Below are 25958 nucleotides of genomic sequence, written 5' to 3' on the forward strand. Positions count from 1 at the left end.
GATCCACTATTCTCCATGTCCATTAAAGGTAGGACAAGTAGTACTGCGCTTAATCTACTGCTAGACAGATTTAGGTTAGATACTGGGAAAAAATTTCTAACTCAAAGGGTAGTTAAGATCTGGAACAGGCTTCCACGGGAAGTTGTGGAATCCCTGTCACTGGAGGCTTTTAAGAACAGGTTGGGCAAACTCTTGTCAGGGATAATAGCCTACATGTTACTAGGGGGCTGGACTTGACTTCTCAAGGTCCCTTTCAGCCCTACATTTCTATGATTCTGTACTGACTTATAAGCTACAAATGAGCCCTATCTATAAATAAAGTTGCTGAAACACCTGAAGAGGCTTGCAGTTTTGCCATCTTCTGGAAGTTTCTAGTTACTGACACCAAAAGTAGTATTTTGTTATATTAGTTCCACATACACTGGCCAATAGGTTACATCTTAAAAATCTGGACAAATTTTGTAAACTTTAGTGCCTCAAGTTAAGAAATCAAATCCTTATTTATGCATCTAAGTGGTTTGACTTTCACTGGTGTTGATCATCAACAGAAGCTGTGGGTACTCAACACCTTTCTATAAGCCAGGGCACTTTTACCTTGAGTACCCAATTTTAGGCACCCCCATTGAAAATTTTGGCTTTAAGGCTACAATTAAATTTAAGAAACAGAACAAAACCCAAGAAATGTAATGAAAACTAGTTACTTTAAATGAAAAGGTTCTTGCCCGTAATTCCCATTCCCCAAAGTCTGAAAATTCTGCTAGAATGTTTGTTTTCTCTGTCATTTTTCCTGAAGACCCATGAGTTGTTTCTCCATCCATCTTTGAAGTTTTTTAGTCTTTAATGTGATCTAAGTTGTATAGTCAACTCTGATTTCTATTAATTTAATATGAACATGAAAAAGAAGAGCTGGTCTCTTCAATGCTAACCAAATTATTCTCATTGATTCTGCAGCAGTCCACAGCTCAACAAAGATCAAAGTGTCTTTATCTAGTTAACACTTGAACACTTTTAATAATGTTGCCTTAAACTCTCTTGGCAAAATAGTTCAGTCTAATTCCAATTAATCTTACTGTTAGAAACCCTTCCTTAAAATGAATTTTTCCTACTGATTGAAGACACGTCATTTTTTGTCAGCTAACTAGCGATGAACTTATTTATTTCAGCAAATGGATGACCAGAAATTCCATTTAGAACAATTTAAGAATTTCAGGCTAGAATGGTCTTCATGTTTAGATCTTTAAAAAAATTTGATACACTTTTTCAGAGAAGCTTTAGCCAGAAAGTACAGTGCTATCTGAAATATCTCCTGCAGATACTCAAGTGCTTTCTTTAGGCATCAATCCTACAGTAAGAATCTTATACAAACAAGCCATCGTTTCCTTTTGGGGAAAAACTGAAGAGGTTCAAAACTTTCCAAAGCTCTGCTCTGATGTAAGTTGCTGAGTTTCATTCACACCTGAATTGAGGACTGAAATGGGAATTAAGAATTTTTTTTGCCACAGTTTATTAGAAGTCACCACATCTGAAGAATTCAACAAACAAGGTAGGCTTCTGTAAGCACCTCTGAGAGCGAAATTCATTTATGTGCTGAGGCTAACACATTATATATCCATCACTTCAGTCATCTTTGGAGGTCTTTGCAATGGCACAAGAGCCTTTTGCTGACCCCTTTACACAAGGGCGAATTTCTTCTGAAAAAAGAAAAGTAAGAGCTGACAAGCCTATCAGCTAGATATGGGAAAACCCTGATAACTTCAAACTTTAGCTGACACCAAAGGACACCATCAATTTGGTTAAGTGACATTATCAAGTGGAATTTCTTTTTATTCATAATGCAACTTTTCTAGAGTAAATCATAAATACTTCTGATGAGTTTCTCTAACAGGAACATGAAGAGGAGACATGTTCTTCAGTTTTATTCATGCAAAACAATCCAAGTCTGACTCTCCAAACATGATATACATGTATAATTCAGCATTAAAACACAAAAACCTAATTTTCACTCACTCATTTTCAATAATAGACTGTTTTAAATGCATGAGCGTTAGACAATTCTATACTTCTGTGGAAATTCCAAGCAGCAGCAATCTAATGAGGGTCAATAACATAATGGCCTTCCACAGCCAAGTTATGTACATCACTGATACTTTTTCCCCAAAATGGTTTTTCTCTTCAAAAAGAATATGTACAAAAGACCTTTTGTTATAAAGTTGACCATCCATTTTATTACATTATTTATACAACAGTTTGGCTTCAAATGCAGACTTGTCAGACACTACCTCCTCCCTCGTCTTCAACGGTGACTGGGAGATTACACTACCAAACTTTACAATACAACCTCAAATACAACGTACAGTAGCTATAAAAGTAGCCAATAGTATGTTTTTTTTAATCAACGTATGGGCAGGAGGTTGCAACCATTTCTCCCACATCAGAACTCTGCTAGCGTGATCCATGCCTTCGTCGCTGAGATTATATTACTGAAATTCACTTTATGTGGGACTGCATCTCAAGTCAACTGGAAACTGAAGCCAGCAAAGAATGTGGTAGCTCACTTAATCACGTGGAGTTTCTCACTCTGAGCAGGTGACTGCAGTGCTCTGGGATCTCTACTGTTTGCTAGCTTCTGAGTGGAGTTTCAGTTTTGACATATGAAACTCTGAATGGTTTAGAACTGACGTACTGGAGAGGCACCTCTCTCCCTGTCTGATACTGCTGCAGGTCCAGTCTGTGGTGCCATTGCTCAGTGTAAAAGAAATAGAGCTGGGGCTAGGAACGCTTTGCAAGGGGCCTCTGGTCCCAAATAGCCCAAGTTTGTTGACCTTCTGGGCACCCTGTAAAGCACATCCTTTCCCCAAGCTTCAAGAAGGGGATAGTGGGCTGATAGCTTTGCTTTGTGCCCTGAGAACTGGGTATTCATAGATGTAGTAGGTTTGGGTTTTCTTCCTGATTTTGGTAGGGCTGGCTACATATATTTTTGTTTTTATTCGGGTGACTGAGTTTTAAATATACTACAAAGGCTTAGAGCCATCAATAGTCATTTTATGTTATGTATAAATCTTAAGGATAATATTAGAAAGCTTTTGTTTAACGTGATTACATTTTTGCTTGTTTTACGTCCAAATACATTTTTCTTTTCATTAAAAAAAACCTTTAAAATTGGAAGGGTAGAAGGAGTCTATTTATTGCTCTGCAAAACCCTGATTCCAGATTGACAAGAGATCTGTCCAGAAAATAAGCAGTGAAGTGAAAACAGTGAGCAGAGCTGTGGAGCATTCAGTACTAAGTGCTATGCTCACCAAATTCTGAGACTTTTTTTTTTTATTGTAAGAACAAATACTCATAGAAATGTCTTTGAACTTAGTAACTAATCAGAAAGCCACATTTCTTCTTTGCACAGGGAGTCTGAAACCTGACAAATTAAGTGAAATAATGATTAGTAATACTTTCTTCTTCATTCACTCATTTTACTATTAAAGCTCTCCAAGAGCTTTACAATGGTGGTTACATATTATTACCCTCATTTTACAAATGGAGAAACTGAAGCATAGAGAGGTCAAATGATAAGCGGGGGACTGGACTCGATGACCTACAAGGTCCCTTTCCATCCCATGTTCCTATGGATCACCCAACACCATGCAGCAAGTGTGTGGCAGAGTCAAGAACAGTACGTAGGGTACCTGAGTCCATTAGCCACCTATTAACCCACAGACATCCTTCCAGTAACAAAATCAGCCTATGAAGGAGACCAACAACAGCATCATACTTCTACACAGCATCTGTATTCTATTCAAGGATAATATCGTGAATTTTAGTCAAGCAAGGGACATTTCAAGCCTACTTAAAAAAAAAATCGAGAAATTCTAGTTTGCATTCCAACCCTAGTGCAACCTGGTTCTGGACAATGGACTTTATTTGAAAGCTTCTGAAGAAACTCTTGGTGAGTGAAAGATTAGCTACATTGTATACATTAGTATAACTGCTCACCTCGTGATAATACCTGCATGATTATTTTCCCCATTGTGGTTTTTTGGGCGGGGAGAGGTAATTGTTTGGCCTGTTCTTCATGCATTTTCAACATCTGGTGGAAAGAACATTTCCTTTCATATTAAACTGTCCAGAGATGATGACTGTGCACAGGGTGTATAGAAATGCCAGTGCTAAGTTAGAAACAGAAGAGGGACCAATAACATCCAATGAAATTAAAGCACCCTCAAACAGGGGAAAGCTCCTGAGGTTGACAAAATTCCAACAGGGGTACTAAAAGTGGGAAGCAGCCACCTTTGACTGAGCAGCCCACAAAACTCTGAAGAAATATGGGTGAAAGACCAAGTGCCACAAGATGGTGGTATTGTGGTATTGCGACAAAGGGGTGATCTTACTCAGTGCACAAACTGTAGAGGTATTGCACTGCTGTCAATCCTGGGCAAAGTATTAGCTACCATTAGGCTGAAGAGAATGAAGATGACAGTGGGTGAAATACTACAAGAAGAACAGCCTGGGTTCCATCCAGGTAGACCATGTTGTAAACATATGACTGTTAAACTTTTTGATGGAGCATCGAAAAAGCTACTGGTTGGCAAAAAACCCTTCTTAAACAACTTTAAGGAAGTACTTGACAGAGTCTATAAAGAAACCCTGTGGAATACTGTTAGAATCTATGAGATATCAGACAAACTGATCAACATAATAAGGAGTTTATATGATGAAAGTAGATGCACAGTAAGATCAGATACAGGTTTGGGTGTATAGCTCAATATTGTGATTGGACTTAGACTGGGGTGTGTGTTAACAATCTTTTTAGCATTACCAATAGACTATGTGATGAAGCAAGCAACAAAAGGTATCATGGACAGTATAGAACGGGTTAGTGGAGATGAATTATATGATCTTAACTTTGCTGATGACATTGCTTTACTAGGTGGGAGACAATGACTGCCCTTGCATCAGAGAGAAAAAGAAGCACTAGGATGGTGATGAAGCACTGAAATGGGTTACCTAGGGAGGTCGTGGAACCTCCATCCTTAGAGGTTTTTAAGGCCCTGCCTGACAAAGCCCTGGCTGGGATGATTTAGTTGGGGATTGGTCCTGCTTTGAGCAGGGGGTTGGACTAGATGACCTCCTGAGGTCCCTTCCAACCCTGATATTCTAGGATTCTGTGATTCACTGAAAACTGGATTGAAAGTAAACGCAGGGAAAAACAAGATTATGAAGGTACGAAATGGAATAATAGATGCAAAGGTATACACAGCTGGAAAAGAAAATGAAACAGGAAGAGTTCTGCTATTTGGAGAGTGTGATGATATTTGATGATGAGATGAGGAAAAGTGAACACCACTTTTGGAAGGATGAGCAACATCTGGCCAAACCGAGGTCTCAAAACGAAACTAAAGGTCAGATTATACCATGTGATTGTACTGAGTACACTACTGTGCAGGGCAGAGACTTGGCTGAAGATAGTAGCTAACAAAGAAACTGGAAGTTGCCCAACAGAGATGGCTGAGGAAGATACTACACATTTTATGGAAAGACAAAACAACAACAGAGAGTAAGGGAGCTGACACAGCAGGTTGTATTAGAAAATATCAAAGAAAAAAGCTCAGGCAGTTGAGACACATACACCATATAGAAGATGGGAGATGTACTATGCAAGCATTGAATTGGGTATCCGGATAGAATAGAAAATGATGTAGGCCAAACAAGAACTGGTAGACGACAGTGACAAAGGTTACTGAAGATGTGGACATTGCTGAGGAAGAAGTACCACAATTACCGAGCCACTAATCAATGGAAGAACTGGACCGCCCAATACGTCAATGGCACAGGAGGAACTTAGGTCTAAATTTAGGGTGATGGCGTTTATAGCTCTTGGTATTTTTACTACTATGCTCATTTAAGTTTTTCTGTTCCAGGTAGCGCTCACTCTATTACAGCAATTTTTCTTCAAATTAAAATATAGCTGGGTGCTAGCAAGCTATAGAAATGTCCAAGCCATTACGTAGATCAGCTAGTAAGGGCTACAAGGATACTGACTATACTGTTCCTTCACCAGAGACTGTATTTAGTCCCTGACATTAAACACACAAGCTTGAGACTTGGGAAACACACTATGGACTCAAGTCTTCTACAGAGAAGCTCTGAAGCTGCAGGTCAAAAACCATGAGAGTAACGTTAACTAATTAAAGCCACTATACCCGGCTTGAGTATGTAGCCTATGCATAAGAATGGCCATACTGTGTCAGAACGAAGGTCTATCTAGCCCAGTATCCTGTCTTCCGACAGTGGTCAATGCCAGATGCCCCAGAGGGAATGAACAGAACAGGTAATCATCAAGTGATCCATCCCCTGTCGTCCATTCCCAGCTTCTGGCAAACAGAGGCTAGGGACACAATCCCTGCCCATCCCGGCTAATAGTCATTGATGGACCTATCCTTCCTGAACTTCTCTAGTCCTTTTTTTGAACCCTGTTATAGTCTACGCCTTCACAATACTTCACTCTGCAATTGCAGCAACTATCCAACAAAGCACACCAAGTCAATATGGTCTAGTTTTGCAGTAATTTTTTCCTTTATGCACTTCTAAGGCAGATTTTTTAACTGCCGATGCACTACAGAATGGCTGCCAGTCTGATCCATAGAAAGCAAACTCTTAGGATGCAGAGGAGAGAGAAAATGCTTTAAAAGTTCCAGTGATTGATTCCACATTTAGAGATGCCTCAGCAAAAGGCATCTCTGATAGGTTTAAACAATTTTCACCTGAGGTGGAGAAAGAACAAGAAAAAAAACCTGAAAACTTACCTCTATCTTTCCAGAGGTGGAAGATGACTCATGGGAAAAAATGGACTCTTCAGTAAATTAAACAGTAAAGCAAAGAATCCTAGAATTTCAGCAAACATAAGCATCGATCGTCCATGGGCAGTCTTCAGATGAACCCTCCAGGCAGGGGACCAGCATCAATAATTGAATTCTGGTGAGAAAAGGCGCAGACAGATATTTTGGTTACAATACTGTCTCCCAATAAACCAAATGACACAGGATTCAACTTTCAGCATCTTAAGTGAAAAACCGCAGTTAGTTAATTTCAACATTAATTTATGGCAATATCATATTAAAAGCATGTTGGTCTTATTAATGCTACATACACCAAGGCAGTTTGTTCTTTGGCTGCATTACAGAAAGGTTTAATAGGGTAGCAGTTTTTCCAGCCTTTAAGTGATTTGGAAAAAAAAAATCAACATTTAAAGACCTTTTTCCTCAACAAATCCATGCTAAAGAATGGAAGTTTCACAGTCCAGGAACCCTAGGGCTTTTAGCAAACATTAGGTTCAATGTCACTAACAGACATGCTCATCTTCTGCCTCTTTCCCTCTCTTATACAATACCTAACACAGAATACCCACAGGAAAGAGCAACACAGATCCAGAAACAAACTGATTACAATTTGCGATAGCCAGACATCATCCACCACGACACAAATGAGTACCAAAAAATTAAGTTGACGTTCATCAGCGCTAGACTGATGGTCAACAGGCCTCAAATCATCAGTGAATTCATTACAGATGAGGTCCCGGATACAATGTGATCACCTTCTGAGCACTACCTCACAGGGTGTGGGTAGTAATTTCCTTCTGTTATAGTTCAGGAAGGATCATCCAGTGGCTAGGGCACTAACCCAGGACTGAGGAAACCTGAGTTCAAGTCCCTGCTACTCCACAGACTACAGCAAGTCATTTAGCTTCTCTGTGCCTCAATCCCCCATCTGTAAAATGGAAATAAATAGTACTTCCTTACGTCACAGGGGTGTTGAATAAATACATTAAAGATTGCAAGGGGCTCATAATACAGCAAATGGGGCCACGTAAGTACCTAAGAGACTGCAAATTACTATCCGTCTGGAACAAGAGGAAACCAGGGAGTAGTTATGGCTCCCTAAAGCCACAATTCCTTCCCTCAGCTGTTCCTGTGGCAGGACAGCAGCACACCATCCACTTTCTATTGGGGGTGTTCAGACCCTACTACAATGAGCCCTTGATCTCTAACTGGAGTTCCCTAGGTGCTACTGTAATAGCAGTAAAACATTAAAATCAGGCCCAGAGATGGTCCACCTCACCCCTGCCAGACTACAAACAGAATATGGCACCTACCAGTAATGTGTACACTTCAAAACTTTAAAAGGGCCAGTTACCCAAAGCTTAAAGCAATTGGTCAGCATAACCGACAGAAAGTGTTAACAACAATTGGGAATCACACAAGGCCATCCTACTAGATGCCTGAAAAAACGCAATTGCACAAACTTGAAAAAAAAATTACACTACTCAAAAAACTATCTTGGTTAAAAGGAGATGTGAAAGCAGCAATAAAATATAGAAAAAAACCAAAATATAAAGACCACAAAAAGGGGAAGTTAATAGCAATAAATTAAAGTTAAAAGTTAAAAAATGCAGGCAACTGGTAAGTACAAAGAATCAATGAAATATTAATGGCCAATAGGGTTAAAGCCAACAAGACATTTTTAAATCATATTAGGAACAATAAGCATCTTAGTTAATGCATAGGTTAATTGCTAGATGCACAGACAGTAAAATCGTAAATAGTGATGCAGATGAGAGAAATATTCGTTAGGTATTTCTGTTCTGTATTTGAAATGAAGAGGAAGCTGTATCTATCCTATATGTCGTCGTTGGTACTTTTTGGCTAACCAAAAGCATACATTATATCTATACACATTTAAACAATTATATAGCTAAATATATATACATTTATTCATATTCTTCATTTTTATATATTTTTATATTAGAAAATGATCCATTTCCTTACTAGACTAATTTTTTACTTGTGATTTCTGTCAAGCTGCACTTGGATGAAAACTAGAATTCAATTAAAAACACACAAGAACAGCATCTAAAAATTGTTTACTACATAAAACAAAACTGCTTTAAATGTACTGGATACCTAACAAAATAGCAGGTTTATTAATACGTTTTACATTTTGGAAAAACTGGTTGTTTTTTTGAACAAAAGTAACATTATCTGTAGTTATTGAACTGAACTTTTTGTTTCTGGTCACCACGACCTTCAAGATTTTAGAACTAATAGAGCTCCTTTCTCACCTCAGTTTTATTCATAGACTGAAGGAGGAAAATAAGCTTTCCTGCTTTTTCAACTCCTCATCAGTTTCTCAACTTTGAATGAACTAATCACTGAAGTAAAATAGCTGAATATACTGAAATGAAGAAAATATTCTCTTTGCACCTGCAGAAGAGGCTACTGCTACCAAAAGCTGGGTTTAGTACTTCAACAAATTCTGGTGCCAGGTGCTTAGCCAGTAACTTTCACTAGTTCAGTGGTTTCTTTAAAATTTGTCAGCAAACATGTTCTGGTTGATTTTTTTTATTTAATTTAAATGATTTAATAAATAATAATTTTAAGCCTTAATATCCGTTGCCATAATTTTTAAATAGGTTTATTTTTTAAAAGAAAATGCATTTAATTTAAACAAATGAACTTTTTTTTTAAATCTATTTTTATCCACCCTGATATTCAGCAGCAACAGCCCAGCAAGGGACCAAGGAGCAATCAAGTTGTGCATCATTATGACCACACATTAACCACTGTAATCAAAATAACAGCTCCCAAACAACATTCTGCCTTCACATCATTCACACAGGTCTCTATGTGACTAGCATAATATGAAAAGAAACTAGAGCACTGAAATCTAAATAAGGTAGAAATATTGAAACAAAAATTTTCAATATGTAAAAAATACACTAAGGCAAAATAACAGGCTAAAATCTTTTTTCTCATCTTCTGTAGAAGCCACCCAAAAAAGCTATTCTGGTTAATGAAGCCCAACCGACTGTAGCCTGCAGAAGAATCCAATACCACTTTCTGCTATCTTCTTCCTTACTGAGAACATCCCCTATATAGCCAGTAGTTTCTTGGGGTACACAGAACCAAACATTACATACAACTTCAATACCTGGACACCTCCCTTCCCCGAGTCTGATCCTTCTACACATCAGGAAGCACTGGACAAAGTGAATGAAACAGAAGCCTCCACTTGCAAGTCAGTTCTTTGCCCTTCCTGGCTGGGGAAAGTTTCAAGAATAGCTACAGTATCTGACAGATTGCCAGTGCCTTGTTCAAAGAAGGACCTGTCTCTCCTGGTTTACAGCAAGACCAATCTTGAAACATTTGTTGATTACACAGAACAAGGACTTCCACCACCTGCAGTCAAATCTCCTATTCCTGAGCAAGCTGACTGAGAAGTTAATGAACAGCAGTTCCTTAGCATATCAGTCTATAGCCTGTAACCTAGATACAGGATCAATATCTCCCCTGTCCCACTCTTTCCACAAGCTCCTTACTGAACTTCATCAAGATTCTAGTCCTGCAAAAAACTGGTACCAAGGTACCTAAAAGATCACCTCATCCTCCAACTCTCAATTGTTCAACAGCTCTGATCCTCATGAATTAACGAACTATTTACCACAAAGGCAAAGCTCACAGGAGCTTTCTTGGCAGATTTGTTGTAGAATTCACTCCCAGAGGACTAAGATTAGCCAACAGGCTCACCAATTTTCAGATCCAAATGTAATAAAAAAAATCTCAGATCTTTGACCACTCTTTCCCACAAAACAACACACCCTATTAGTATTTAGGTCAGAGAAGGAATTTAAAGTGTAGAAATTACTATCCATGGAGGGCTGCACGAGAAGAAAACGGAGAGGAAACATCACTTTAATTTGTTGATGTATCGTACTTTGTAAAAGTTTTTTACACTTTAAATGGTGCTCATGGCCCATGGTATAAGAACCTAAACAGAACAGAATAGTGGATGTAGCCTTTTATCCCTTCACCTTAGGGATACCATAAGTGCCATGTCACTTCCACTTCCTCCGCTACAAGGAACAAGTTTCACCAACTCAATCCTGCATATTGCTGTAGCCAAATCATTGGTCTAAACCATTGTAATTTTTTCAGGCATCAAGTCTCCCAAAATTTACACCCATGTAAAACCTTGTATTCAACACCCGATTCCAATATGTAACAAACCATAAATTGGTCAAACCTCACATGGCAGAAGCACAGACACTGGTCATATGAGTTTGCTCTCCACTCTATGAACTACCGTCAGAATTCAAATGAGAAAGTGAGCCATCCAAAAAGGGAACCTTTGCTAATATAGTCAGATCAGCAAAAAATCATCTATTTCTCAAGCCAGTCAAAAGCTATACAGTTTCTGGTAATCATGTATACTGTTTACAGACTCAAACACATAGGCCAGGAGTCTCATTATTACTTCTGTCTTGGCCATTGTTGTAGCTATATATAAATACACACACACACTCCTACATTCCTTATTGAAAATACTACTTATATATATAAAAACTTTCAGATAACTAGTATTTTCAATAAGGAATGTAGGAATTACCAGACTGGATCAGACAGGTCCATGTAATTCAGTAGTCTGCACCAACTGCTTCAGAGGAAAGCGCACAAAGTAGTAAGCAGAAGTGGGTTAACCTGCCCCACATGAAAGTCTTCTCTTAACCTCCGATAGTTAGAGCCTTGTTCAAACCCTGAGGCATGAGGTTTTATAGCTCTTCTTAAACTTTTTTTTTTTACCATTAACTAAACAACTCTGGATACACTTGTTATCCATATAAATGTCTGCTCCCTCTTTAAAAAAAAGAAAAGGAGTACTTGTGGCACCTTAGAGACTAACCAATTTATTTGAGCATGAGCTTTCGTGAGCTTTCGAAAGCTCATGCTCAAATAAATTGGTTAGTCTCTAAGGTGCCACAAGTATTCCTTTTCTTTTTGCGAATACAGACTAACACGGCTGTTACTCTGAAACCTGCTCCCTCTTTAAATCCTATTAAGTTCTTGGCTGCAGCATCATGCGGCAATGCGTTCCACAGCCATATGTATTATGCGAAAAAGTATTTCTTTTTCCTAGATTTTAATTTGGCCACATTTCTACTTAACTGAATGTCTCATTGTTCTTGTTCTGTGAACTAAGGAGAATAGAAGTTTCCAATCTACCCTCTACACCATTAGTTATTTGTATGTCTCTGTCTCCTCTCTAAGGTAAGCAATCCCTATCTTTTCAATCTCACTTAATATGAGAGTTTTTCTATTCCCCTAATCATTCTGGTTGCCGCTCCCTGACCCCTTCTTATTCTGCAATATTCTGTTTGAGACAGAATCATAGGACTGGAAGGGACTTCAAGAGGTCATCTAGTCCAGTCCCCTGCACTCATGGCAGGACTAAGTATTATCTAGACCATCCCTGATAGGTGTTTGTTCTAACCTGCTCCTAAATAATCTCCAGTGATGGAGATTCCACAGCCTCTCTAGGCAATTTATTCCAGTGCATGGAAGGAAGCATTCTAGATGAGTGTGAACCATTAATTTATGTAACAGGATTCTAATATTTCATATATTATTATCCATCCCACTCCTTATGCATCCTAATATCATTTGTTGTTTTGACAACTGCGCTTTGAGCGGAAGTCTTCATTGGACTGTCCACAACAATACCCAAGTCAACTCCTGAGTCGATACAGTTAACGTAGAACCTAGTAAAATGTATTAGAACTTAAGTTTTCCCTTCAATGTGCCTTATTTTGCCCAATGCTCCTTGACCAGTCAGCCACCTTTGACAGTCGACCACGCTCTCCTGGAAATCTTGTCCTTCCTTGACTTCTGTAATTCTATGCAGGTGATATACAGATCTACCTCTCTACTGTAGACCTTTCTCCTTCTAGCCAAACTAAAATCTTGGTTTGTCTCTCTGACATCCTTTCATATATGTCGACCCATCAGTTCAAGCTCAACATGGCTAAAACAGAACTCTTAATCTTGATCTCCCCTCACTCCAAGCGATCCCACCTACTACATCCTTCCTTGATCCCTGTGGACAACACCACCATCCTCCCGCCGGTCACTCAGGTTTGTAACCTGGGTGTCATTTTCAACTCAGATCTCTCTCTAGGTCTCATCTCTCATATATTGCAGATTGTTTTTACACATCAGCTCTAAAATACAGCTTCCCTATTCATCCACATAGCTAAAGCTCTCATCCAAGCTCTCATCTTAGTTACTGCAACTTCCTTCTCTCTGGCCATGACAAATGCTGTTTTGCCCCACTCAGATCCATTCAGAATGTTGTTGCAAAGATCATTTTCCTAGCCCATTACTTTGACCATGTTCACCCCTCTCTTCGCAACCCTCTGCTGGCTCCCCATTATCTACTGCATCAAACAAAAGCTGTTTGTCTTTACTTTCAAGGCACTTAACAGTCTATCATCTCTCATCACCATCGAACTGTCTGCTCCCAACTCTGATCGGTCCATGACACCAACCTCTGTTGCCCACTTGTTACATTTTCATATAAGCTCCTTTGTGCTTTCTCCCATGCCCCAGGCTTGGGAAGAGCTCTCCATAAACATCTGCAAAGGTGTCATTATCTCCCTTCAAATCCTGCCTTAAAACTCTGCTTTACTGTGATGCCTATAAAAAAAATTGACAATTAGGATGGCGGTTTGTTAAGACCACAGCCTATCATGCTGACCACTGCCTCATTGTTTCCGTGTACTCTCCCATCAGTCTGTATCCATCCGCTGCTTCTGTCTCATACTTAGATTGTAAGATCTTTGGGGCAGAAAGCTTCTCTTGTATAGCATCTATCACAATTGATCATGGTCCACGATGTGAGTTCCTAAGTGCTAGGGTAATACCAATAATACATTTATTAGTAACATTAAATTTCTTCTGCCATTGCATTGCCCATTCACCCAACTTGATCAGATCCCTCCAAAAGTTCTTCACAGTTTTCTCTGAATTTATAACCCAAACAAGAAACATTTATGTCTCAGTGATACACTTCTTTGATATGGACATGGATATCACTTCAAATGAGTAACTATAATCAGGCTGTTCTAGTGAGTGGACAGGGTAACAGCCCTGAGCTGTGGCTAGATGACTCGCTGGTACCATATCTTCCTAGCTAGCTGTTCTCAGCCATGTCTGTTAGACTGCTTCCTCACAGGAAAACTGTGCTTTAGAGTGTGAACAGCGCTACTGTGGCTGCTTCGGCTACACAAATTATAAACCTGTATAGATGGGGGTTCTGAAGTTTTGTACAGCGTGAACCACATCTTAGGCTATGTCTATACTAGCACTTTTATCGGTATAACTTATCTCCCTCAGGGGTGTGAAAAGAACACACACCCCTCTGAGCAATCAGCAATCTGCGGATCACCAGCGTGACAATCATGGGTTTAGACAGTGGGCAATAATGCCAGTTCGGCAACTACTACTCTCTCCTTACCCAAGTAAGCAGATTATCTTTATGTCCAAATATATTTTTCCATATATCTGTAGCTTTTTTGTTCTAAAGCAGATTTTTTTTTTTTTTTTTTTTTACTATAGTGCCTGGAGAGGATAACGAAAGGCACTTTACAAATAGTTTTTATACACCAACATGACTTCAGATAAGTCTTCAATTTAAGATAAAAAGATGGTTGGAGGACAAACAGTAGAATGAAATGTCCACAGAATATAAATATCTCCACCTCACAATGTTTTTCACTCCATAAGAAAGCTTTTCAATTCTTGTTACTACGAGGAGTATGTACTTAAAGATTTTCAATGCAAGAAACCTGGCCTTTCCATAAAGCTTGCATTAGCCTGAAATCCTTGGTCCTCTGACTGTTACCTTCCATAATCCTGTATTCAGTATTTCATGCTCAACTCTTGTCAGTGAATTGTCTGAAGTGGTTTGCTTAGAAGTGCTGGGGTTCATTTTTATCCTTTCTTTCTCACAACTAATGAAGCTGTCGTGAGAGGAACAAATATTCAACACAAGATGAATGTTGTTTGGTTTTTAAGCAAACCATACCTAATAATTATACTTCCCAGAGAGTGGTGGGGTGAAGGCAGGCTGTAGGTTATCTAAGGTCTCTGTAAACATGTCCTTTGAAGATGAATTCTTCTAACTAAACTTCCTTTACAATACCTCATTATGAAAAAGACTCATCTGGTTAGTACTCTATTACTGATTATAGCAATTTTAAGAATTCTTGTAATCCATCTAAAATGTACTCAAAAATATATTATGGTGCCAATCATGTCACTGTGTCTATCAGTCTTTCCATTACGTACCCCTATTGTAAGGTTTTAGAAGACAGCTGTAAAAATTCTGTGGGGGCTAAAAAGTGGCACAATACCTTAGCCCAAGGGCAACTGTTACTAAATATTTAAGGCAAAATCCATTCACTAATTTACCAATCAGTCACAGACAAAATATCTTTCCATCATTTTTAATCCAGACCACATTTCAAAGAGAACTTTCTTTCATCTTTAGTTTAGTTATCTTTCTCCATTTACATTCCCCAAGTCATGTGTTCCCTACAGATTTTTTACCCATGGTTTTTTTTTTTTTTCCATAGATACTAAGGTCAGAAGGGACCATTATGATCATCTAGTCTGACCTCCTGCACAACGCAGGCCACAGAATTTCACCCACCCACTCCTGCAAAAAACCTCTCACCTATGTCTGAGCTATTGAAGTCCTCAAATCGTGGTTTAAAGATTTCAAGTAGCAGAGAATCCTCCAGCAAGTGACCCGTGCCCCATGCTACAGAGGAAGGCGAAAAACCTCCAGGGCCTCTTCCAATCTGCCCTGGAGGAAAATTCCTTCCCAACCCCAAATATGGCCATCAGCTAAACCCTGAGCATATGGGCAAGATTCACCAGCCAGATACGACAGAAAATTCTTTCCTGGGTAACTCAGAACCCACCCCATCTAATATCCCATCACAGGCCATTGGGCCTATTTACCATGAATATTAAAGATCAATTAATTACCAAAACCATATTATCCCATCATACCATCTCCTCCATAAACTTATCAAGTTTAATCTTAAAGCCAGATAGATCTTTTGCCCCCACTACTTCCCTTGGAAGGCTATTCCAAAACTTCACTCCTCTGATGGTTAGAAACCTTTGTCTAATTTCAAGTCTAAACTTCCTGGTGGCCAGTTTATATCCATTTGTTCTTGTGTCCACATTGGTACTGAGCTTAAATAATTCCTCTCCCTCTCCGGTATTTATCCCTCTGATATATTTAGAGAGAGCAATCACATCTCCCCTCAACCTTCTTTTAGTTAGGCTAAACAAGCCAAGCTCCTTGAGTCTCCCTTCATAAGATAAGTTTTCCATTCCTCGGATCATCCTAGTAGCCCTTCTCTGTACCTGTTCCAGTTTGAATTCATACTTCTTAAACATGGGAGACCAGAACTGCACACAGTATTCCAGGTGAGGTCTCACCAGTGCCTTGTATAACGGTACTAAAACCTCCTCATCCCTACTGGAAATACCTCTCCTGATGCATCCCAAGGCTGCCTTAGCTTTTTTCACAGCCATATCACATTGGCTGCTCATAGTCATCCTATGATCAACCAATACTCCAAGGTCCCTCTCCTCCTCCGTTACTTCTAATTGATGCGTCCCCAGCTTATAACTAAAATTCTTGTTATTAATCCCTAAATGCATAACCTTACACTTCTCGCTATTAAATTTCATCCTATTACTATTACTCCAGTTTACAAGGTCATCCAGATCCTCCTGTAGGATATCCCGGTCCTTCTCTAAATTGGCAATACCTCCCAGCTTTGTGTCATCCACAAACTTTATTAGCACGCTCCCACTTTTTGTGCCGAGGTCAGTAATAAAAAGATTAAATAAGATTGGTCCCAAAACCGATCCTTGAGGAACTCCACTGGTAACCTCCCTCTAGCCTGACAATTCACCTTTCAGTAGGACCCGTTGTAGTCTCCCCTTTAACCAATTCCTTATCCACCTTTCAATGTTCATATTGATTCCCATCTTTTCCAATTTAACTAATAATTCCCCATGTGGCACGGTATCAAACGCCTTACTGAAATCTAGGTAAATTAGATCCACTGCGTTTCCTTTGTCTAAAAAAATCTGTTACTTTCTCAAAGAAGGAGATCAGGTTGCTTTGGCACAATCTACCTTTTGTAAAACCATGTTGTATTTTGTCCCATTTACCATTGACTTCAATGTCCTTAACTATCTTCTCCTCCAAAATTTTTTCCAAGACCTTGCATACTACAGATGTCAAACTAACAGGCCTATAGTTACTCGGATCACCTATTTTCCCATTCTTAAAAATAGGAACTATGTTAGCAATTCTCCAATCATACGGTACAACCCCTGAGTTTACAGAGTCATTAAAAATTCTTGCTAATTGGCTTGCAATTTCATGTGCCAATTCCTTTAATATTGTTTGGATTATCTGGGCCCCCCAATTTAGTCCCATTAAGCTGTTTGAGTTTCGCTTCTACCTCAGATATGGTAATATCTACCTCCATATCCTCATTCCCATTTGTCATGCTACCATTATCCCCAAGATCCTCTTTAGCCTTATTAAAGACTGAGACAAAGTATTTGTTTAGATACTGGGCCATGCCTAGATTATCCTTGACCTCTACTCCGTCCTCAGTGTTTAGCGGTCCCACTTCTTTCTTTGTTTTCCTTTTATTTATATGGCTATAGAACCTTTTACTATTGGTTTTAATTCCCTTTGCAAGGTCCAACTCTACTTGACTTTTAGCCTGTCTCACTTTATCCCTACATGTTATGACCTCAATAAGGTAGCTTTCCTTGCTGATCCCTCCCATCTTCCACTCCCTGTATGCCTTCTGCTTTTTCTTAATCACCTCTCTGAGATGCTTGCTCATCCAGCTTGGTCTACAGCTCCTGCCTATGAATTTTTTTTAAAAGGCATGGTCTATCTGCAATTAAAGTTCTCACAACAGGCCATGATGCAATAGTCTTTCAGCACCTTTGAAGCAGTTATGATCTAGCATGCAAAGCACATGCCTTTCAGCAACTCCCTTGTTACATTTTACTTAGTCTAGTGAATAAAATGAATTTCAAAATTTATGTACGTTCCAAATGTTATGTATATGCAGTAAGCAATTTGGACAGTGCTGACAATTTTTAATTACTTTAGCTACCACAATTTAAAAAAAATATCTCCAAATATATAATATGGACCTAATATAAAAGCAAGGAACTTTAAAAGACAAAAATCTGCTTGAGAACTTTAGGCTTTATTTTTTATGCCACTGTAGCCTAGACTTCTGACATGGGTGACTGATTAGTTTATGTCTGATTGTTCAGTCAGGATTTTCAGCCAAATCCGGGAATTTCTTGTCTTTTTGGTCTGTCCTTTGCTAACCTGCTTCAGAACAATAATACTACTTTGTATGGAAGGTGCCATAAAATACAAAGATTTAAAAAGTGATTTACAGGCACTGTTAAGTCTCACCACCTTGTCATTTAGGGAAATACTACCCCATTTTACAGATTACAAAGTCACAATGAAAAGGAAGAGCCAGGGGCTGGAGTCCCTTCTTAGTTACACCAGTGTCACTCCTCTGACTTCAATGGATTTACCCAATTTAAAGCAGTGAGAATGGAGAAGCAGGATCCAGATTTCTCGATATATAGTCCTGTCCTTCAGTCATAATAAGACCATCCCTTCCTTTCACCTACACCTACCTGCCTAAAATTATTTTTGAAAGATATGGGTAGTAAATTAAGGCAGAAGAGTTCAGATGTTTTTGTACATATCACCAGAACTCCCAATATAAAAGTACAACCTTATAGTATATACCGCTGCATGTGTTCTCTGTTTAGTATCAGAGGTACCAATTAAAAATAAAATGACAACTTCTGTAAACTTTAAGGAGGCGCAGTGACAGACACCAAAGGAAGTGTAATTGGCTGGAAAGGTAGGTAGTGAATGATCCAAGGCCCTTCCTCTTCTGCACTTCCATATGCAGAGAGCACTGTTTCTGAGTGGGATGCAAGACATTAGTGCCAAGAATCTAACCTGCATCTCCTCCAAGGCTATTGGGCCAGTTTAGAATTCATATTTCTCAGGGACACTTCACCTCCTCTGGATAGGAACATTCAGGGAGCAGTACCTATACAGTGTTATTTCACACAACAGGTTTTTCTGAAATTTAGCTCTCAAGTATGGTTTGAATTTAATGCATTCATAGCAGAAAGGAAGGAGGGAATTCAGCAAAGAAGAAGAAATAGGTGCATAATAGGAGGACACCAGGAATTTATATCTTTGTCCATTTCTACTCTTTCAGACACCACAGCTCTGTTTATACATAATATTATAAAATAATCAAATTGCAGAGAGAAGAGACATTTTGGTAAGAGGGTCAAATTAGTCTGCCAATTAACAGCTCCAAATTAAAGGTTGAATGGTCACCACTGTATTTTGAGAGTTTGCAGTTTTCTACAACTAAGGACTGAAAAATAGAGAAATCAAATGGGTTTGAGTGAAGTGAGTTTGTCTTTTATCAGCTCACAAGAAAGGTTAACCTATTTTCTGTACTTTTAAAGCTTTTGAATGTATGCCAAGCTTTTTGTGGAGTTTTTGCTTGCCCTAGTTGAAATTAACATGTTTCACACTTTCCAGTTTTCACTTCAAGGTGCTAAAAAATCTGAAAGTTTTTTTATTCTTTGGTTAAAGTAACAAAAACTTCTAGGTGAACAAGATGCAATACTGTTTTTAAAGAAAGTGGAATCTGTGGTTATTTCTATTGCGGTAACCCTAACAGAGATTACGGTCTGGAGAAAAATTAGACAATTCCTGCCCCAGAGAGCTCACCAACTAAATCTATGATTTAGCCAATACCCATAGGAATAAAGACAAATAGAGAAGGACAAGGTAGTCAGAAGTGGCTAACTATGTAACCAATGCCAGGCATGTATTAAAAAAATCACGTCTGCCTAATAAGACTGAGTGTATTTATATGCACCTGAATTTCTCCTTGGACATGATATCTTTTATGACTGAGTTTATCTAGTCTTCACATTTCCATGAAGCAACAACTTAGTCTTAAAGAATGTTGTCTCCACCAGGCCATTTCCACTAAATGCAGGAAGTAACAAACTTGTCTACAAAACACTTACAGGCCATCTAGGGTGTTGGAAGCAAGCATGCTTTTGGGGCCCCTCCCGAAACCATTCCTACTGCCCTGTCAGTGGGCTTATGAGACTAACACCTACTCAGAATTAAGTGAGGTGCGGCTAGTGGGTACAGTAGGAATATGAAGGTATAGATGTCAGGGAAGAACCTGAGCCACCCTTGCATCCACACACTTATATGGGGCCATCATCACCCATGTATGTTTTTGCCAGTATCTGAAGATTTAATTAAAATCTATAGTTTGCTCCTAGCCAATAATTTAAAACTGAAATCCTAAGATCACCTACAGTATCTTAGTTGTGTATTTTGTATTAAAGATCTCAGGGACTTCCCCTCTAAATTAGACCAAACTATAATAGTTTTTAAACTGTGCTCATTTGCACTGGATGGAAAGCCCTGTTCACTCTTTACTACTTTATTAATATAGGAATTGGTACCAGAGACCTCTCAGATATTGTCTGTAGAGAGAAATTAATGAATATCATGCTGAAATCATGGGATATTATACCATACACAATACACAAGTAATATACAAAACTGGGCCAATGAGGATTTGTACCAATTTTTTCCAACATTTAAATGCATGGATATCTTCCCTTTCCCTCTTTGTAGCACAGTCAATGTTGTTTAGAGTAGACTTATAGACTGTACATAAACAGAGTAATTTCTGGACTACCACATGCATACCTAGTTCAGAGAAGAGTCAGTTTCTCTTATTAGGAAAACACACACTAATGGTTCACCCAGTTCAATACTCCTATCTTATTTGGTCTGTCCTCCCTTCCCAAGGCCCATCAGTTTTATTAAAAAATGTTTTTGTCATTTGCAAACTATTCTTCATCTGGAGGCCAGACAACACGAGGAAGTGATGGGTGTTTGTTTTCCTGATTTAATTTTTTTGGAGACGGGAGAGCCTAAAATTCTGTCAAAGTCATCTAAGTAATCCAGCAGAGATGATTCATTATGGAAGACTGTAAATAGTTTTATGAACTGTCAGTGTTTCCATGAGGTGAATAGAAGGTACACAGCTGAAAGTAGAACTTGTGGCAGCTGAAAGTTCTATGTTAAAACAATATTAGCCAGTACATGGGTGAAAGAAATTGTTCTGAACTTGCAGCTTTCAAAGACATATGAAATGAGAAAAAATGAGATGAAAGAACCAATAACCATAAGTGTACTAAGATTGAGACAAGATTCCTATCTGTTTTAGTATGTTAAAAGCAACATTTTCAAATCAATTTGATACTTTATACTTCAGGGAAGAATCTTGTTGTGGCCAAGTTAAGATGGACAAGACATCTTTTCCATCTATTTTATTGTTCTATTCAGAATTAATGAAGATGCCTAAAAATAGGGTGATATGATCAATCAGACTGTGAATTTCACCCCTGTACAATGGTCCAACAAGGCCTAAGCCCTGCTTAACTAGGATTTATGTGAAGCGTAGTCGTAAGTGATTAAATTTACCCTTCACAGGAATCTGAACTGTATTTTGAATTGCCAAAACATGATCAAGTACCTCAGATTACTCTTTTTGCTTTCCACTGTTAAGACTTGATATTTTACAACATAATCTCAATAGCTTGAGGCAGATGTTGCTATTTTTTTCCATGCCAAATTCATAATTTTTAATGGAATGAAGTACGTTTTTACAGATAATAAAATGAAAGCATTTACTGGATAATAATTTGTTATGACTGAGGTGTACTTGAACCTGATGGTGGTGATTTTACTGCTGATTTTACTGGATGTTAATTATTGTTGGCTTACATTTTATGAAGAGGTAGTAATATCTGAAATGCAAATTGAAGATTCTTCAAGGTTTTGATAGCTATCCATAAAGACATGAAGTCATTTGAGGGCTAAGCAAATGATAGGAACTCTTTCCTTTCAGTTGGACCAGGACTTAACCCAACAAATAATTAAAGATCTTATTTACTGGAGCCTGGATCATGTCCTCCAGCACAAAGCCATAAGAGTGGTATCTGTGGAACGATCTCCCTGCAGTGTTCCCCTTCTACCATTCAAACTATGGGGAAAGTACAACCAGAAAATGAGAGCATGTACCTTTTTGGTTAAGGTTGACAACACTGGTAAATTGTTGCTTGGTAGATATTTACGGCATTTCCCTAAAAACTGTTTATTTGCAAAGAAGTCATTCCTATTGTAGCAATTGCTACAGTATCTTGTGTCACTCCAAAAGACAGCATTTGAGGCAGCTACCGAAAGGAGGCTCCTGTAGAGGTACATGGCAGAGTTTGACTATAGAAAGAAAAAGCTGCTGGAGTTCACTAAGGGCCCGATCCTGCAAGATACAGTACGCCCTCAGCTCTGACTGAAGAAAATGTAAATTGAAGGTGCTTAGCACTTTGTAGGATCAGACCCTGAATCTGTGCATCTATATATTTCTAATATACATATCACTTTGGTCCTGTCTAGTGATCTGGCACTATCTTCACAGCACAAGGACTATTTAAAAGCTTCTATGCAGCTAGCTCAACAGCAAGCAGAAGACTAATCTTTACCCAAATAATGGTGGCCCCTTAACTATCCTTCAGCATCTCATGCTAATGATAAAATAGGATTGGGACCATAGGAGAGAACAGGAGGTTGGAGCCATTTAACAAAAATTGAAGAGTGGTAATTCTTCCCCCTTCCCCGTACAATTATTCTGATTTTATTTAAAGTGTTTATATCACATGTATAAGATACAGAAAATATAAACAAAGTGGATATAAATACAAATCAGTAGTAAGTTTATTATAATCTTTGGATAATTAAATGAGAAAAAGCAGCTTAATACTAAGCAAACAATGAAATAACTCCAAGACTATGCATTAATACCATGCTACTGCTGACAGGCACGCTTACACATACATAGGAGAGAAATAATTACAGCCAGCAAAAGGGTAAAATAAAAATGAGTAATGAATGAAAAAGTAAACTCTCACATAGACCCCTCAAAGTGTTACTCTGAGCTCTTCACACCGTAAAATTATCCCCGATAAAGATCTAGCACAAACACAGAGGATGTTAGAATTCATATGGAATCAGAAAACACGAAGAGCGAAAGAAGATACTTTGTACAGATCCATTAAATAGCATGGACTAGCTATTCCAAGTATTTTATGGTACTACCAAGCCAGCCAGCTCAAACCAGTAGCAGATTGGGGGTGCTCTAACCCAGCCAAATACTCTGTCTATACTGAACAAGTTTCAGAGTAGCAGCCGTGGTAGTCTGTATTCGCAAAAAGAAAAGGAGTACTAGTGGCACCTTAGAGACTAACGAATTTATTTGAGCATAAGTTTCCGTGAGCTATAGCTCAAATTTGTTAGTCTCTAAGGTGCCACAAGTCCTCGTTTTCTTTATACTGAACAAGAAAATCACAACAGTGTAAACATCACTAGGCTACTACCAATGCATAAAAAAATTCACACTCACCAGAAATTTTACATACATCCTTTAGCAAAGCTACTCTATGGGTCTCAGATAGAACTAGCAATAAGATCAGCTCTTTTCCATCGCAAACAGTTTTTAAATGCGTACAATATTTTAAAAGACAAACAATGTGGCATCGCTAAAAAGGCTGGAGGTTTTACATGAGGCCAAGAATGTTTAAAGAACATCTCTAGAAGGTGAGAGTTTAGATTATCTTTAAAAAGGGAGGGACTGAGGTGGATGTTAAGAAGCAGCGAATTCCACATCAAAGAAGGGTCAAAAACTAATTAATCCAGAAAACTATGGTGCAACAGTGGAGCACAGGTTCCAACCAGGATGCGGATGACTGAGGTGGTCTTAAATATAGTCAAGACTTTCAAGATGGTGCACCCGGTTTTTAAAAGTCAATCTGAATGAACTGAAAGATTTGGAAATACAGATTTTACTGGGTGTTTATTCAGAGACAGTTATGGTTAATGTCAAGGTTAACTCCACATTTTCTTATTCAGGCATTTTGCTTTATTTAAAAGTACAGTATCCTAATGATGCCATAAACTGATCTGTATTTACAACCTTGACTACCTGCACAATTTCCTGACTGGGAACTTATTCCTGATGTAAACTTGGATTTTTTTTCATAAGCTATTTGAACCAACCTACTTTACATGGAAGCAGGCTGGATTTTAAAAAATGATTTTTTTCCTGGAACAAAGTGGGGTTTTTTTTATTTATAATTTAAATTACAAAATCAAAAATAAGTTTTAAGTTTTTCTTTTGAAAAATAAGACTGTTTAAAATAAAATCAGAATTTAATACAAACTATGTTAAAGCCTAAACTTACGATTTAGTTGTAAAAGGTGAAACACGTTTTGATAAGAAAAGTTTATGAATCCAAAACATTTAAGATTTTGTTTAATAAAAATAAATATTGTATGCTGTTGCATGTGTTTTAATTAAATTTGTTACCATCCTAATGCAGCTTGACACAAATCATGAGCAAGAAGTTAGTTATCCATCTCCTAGGTAGCAAAAATATATAACAAATGTAGTATAAAGGATCATTTAGTTGAAGATCAACATTTTAACAGATATCAACCAGTGAGAATGCACCTTTCTTTAAAAAGTAACTGAAGTACAAATGGAAAAGATTATTAAAATCGATTATTTAAATCATGATTTAAAAAGCTGATTTAAACAGCCTTGATATAAATCAATCCACCTTGCTTGGCAGGACAAACATAGCACGCTTTGCATAAAGGGCTGAGAACATGAAGCGTACCTTTTGGCAGTAACTGAGCTACGTGTATGGGGAACAAATGAAGCAATGGGTAGGGCTCTGTGTAAATCATTTTTTTTTTTCTTTAAAGAAAATTCTCAACAGTGTAAATGGCAAAAAATTAAATTTCCTGGAGTTTCCACAGAATGAATTTTAAAACTAAATGTAGTCAATTGCAAGGATGAAATTAATTCTGTAAGTAACCCTCATCAATTTTGACCATTTACATTCTTGACACTGACTAGTTTAGGTAATTTTTTGTATTAAAGACTCAGTTGCGGATATTTTCCTTTAAAAAAAAATATTTTAAAGGTCACTATTTGGGGGCATTTTTGCAGTTTCCATGCCCTCTATGAAATAATTATTTACACAGGACCTTATGTATGGGATATGGAAATGAGATGGCTCAATAGAGGCACAACTGGGTAAATTCTATGCCCTGTATTATCCAGGTGGTCAGAGTATGCGGCTATGGACTATATAATTGGATTGGTCCTTTCTGACCTTAACATCTACAATACGCTGAATGTCTCACAGTCTGCTGAACTTCTTACATGTTACATAAGAACACAAGAATAGCCATACTTGGTCAGACCAATGGTCCATCTATCCCAGTATCCTGTCTTCCAACAGTGGCCAGCGCCAGATGCTTCAGAGGGAATGAATAGAACGGGGCAATTATTGAGTGATTCATCCCATCATCCAGTCCCAGCTTCTGTCAGTCAGAGGCTAGGGACATCCAGAGCATAGGGTTCATCCCTGACCATCTTGGCTAATATCCATTGATGGACGTATTCTCCATGAACTTATCTAATTATTTTTTTAACCCTGTTATATGTTTGGCCGTCCCAACATCCCCTGCCAACGAGTTCCACAAATTGACTCTGTATTGTGTGAAGTAGTACTTCCTTTTGTTTCTCTTAAACCAGCTGCCATTTGGTGACCCTGGTTCTTACTATTTATTTTGTTTATCATTTTTATAGTGCAAATATTTGTAATAAAAAATACATACTTTGATTTCAAATTACAACACAGAATACAATATATATGAAAATGTAGAAAAATATCCAAAATATTTACTAAATCTCAATTGGTATTCTATTGTTTAACGGTGCAATTAAAACTGCGATTAATTGCGATTAATTTTATTGAGTTAATCATGTGAGTTGACTGCAATTAATCGACAGCCCCAAT

General features: G+C 38.1%; 1 protein-coding gene across 7 annotated transcripts in view; it reads right to left on the reverse strand.

The window, feature by feature from the left end:
• The window catches only part of NCOA1 (nuclear receptor coactivator 1), a 348679-nt gene that overhangs the window by 254076 nt on the left and 68645 nt on the right, over nucleotides 1-25958 (reverse strand). For all 7 annotated transcript variants that reach the window (XM_077812334.1, XM_077812333.1, XM_077812328.1 and 4 more), the window contains exon 2: nucleotides 6798-6966. The gene's annotated coding sequence lies outside the window, so the exon portion shown is untranslated. The remainder of the gene's footprint in view (nucleotides 1-6797; nucleotides 6967-25958) is intronic.

Source organism: Eretmochelys imbricata, chromosome 3, assembly GCF_965152235.1.
Source record: "Eretmochelys imbricata isolate rEreImb1 chromosome 3, rEreImb1.hap1, whole genome shotgun sequence".
In the NCBI taxonomy this organism is placed as follows: domain Eukaryota; kingdom Metazoa; phylum Chordata; order Testudines; family Cheloniidae; genus Eretmochelys; species Eretmochelys imbricata.